This window comes from Pygoscelis adeliae, unplaced genomic scaffold, assembly GCF_000699105.1.
Source record: "Pygoscelis adeliae isolate BGI_AS28 unplaced genomic scaffold, ASM69910v1 Scaffold10, whole genome shotgun sequence".
NCBI classification, from domain to species: Eukaryota; Metazoa; Chordata; class Aves; order Sphenisciformes; family Spheniscidae; genus Pygoscelis; species Pygoscelis adeliae.
Window position 1 is genome coordinate 6,380,443 of NW_008824053.1, and position 995 is coordinate 6,381,437.

Consider the following 995-nt stretch of genomic DNA (forward strand, 5'->3'; position numbering starts at 1 on the left):
TCACCTTCTCTGATCTTCTTCTCCTTGGTTTTTAAAGTGGTTAATACAGCGGACAAACGAAGAAGGTAAGAGTGGCATTTCTTTTCTCCAATCACACAAGACCTCAGAAGCAAGAATCAGACGCAGGGGGAGAAAAGCAGGCACAATTGCTGCACTCGAATCCCCTAACGCTGCCAGCACAGACAGCTGTTCCTGTTCTGACCCTTTTCCAAATGAGCCAAAGGAGTTAGTTCCAACTTTCAGAAAGTTGTTGCATGTTGCTTTATTTCCCACTTCAGGGGCTAGGATTCATTTTGGAGTCTCAAAGAACAACATCTTGTACCCTGATACGGCTTCAGCCAACAACAGCAAGTCAGAGGGATTCCTAACTCATGACCAGCACTGCAAATACCGCCCCTCCCAGACACCCGCACCTGTTCTTTGACCCTTCCCGATGCCTGAAACATGTCAGGCAAGTACAAAAATTAAATTCCTTATTAAGACATAAATTATTATTTTAGTATATTAAAATGCTAGAGGTTAGTACACATTAATTGGGAGCATTAGTCATGCCAAGGTAGAAAGTTACATGGGAAGAAGATCAGCAAAGAGACATAGGAGGAGCCCTTGCAGGGCTCAGGAGGTCTCAGCTGAATTCCTGGCTCCTCCACAACGATCTTGCATAGCTGTAGGCAATTCACCTATACCAACATCCCAGCTATATTTGCAGGCACCACACTCCTGGCTTAGGAGTGCAACGAAAAGCCCAATCTTGCTGTTATCTCAGCGCGAATCAATATCAAAACACCTCAGCAGGCATACCCACCAGGTCAAGGCCCCGCTACTCAAAATTGTTCCTGTTTGCTGGCAGCAGCGTTCCCACTGCCGGCAGAAATGGCAATCCAGCTGGGCCGCTCCCTCCCCTGCACGAGGCATCCCTGCCAAAGTGCCAGCGGGCCCACGCCGTAGCTGGGCGAGGGGGTGAGCCTGCACACAGGCAGCAGGAAGGATCGGAA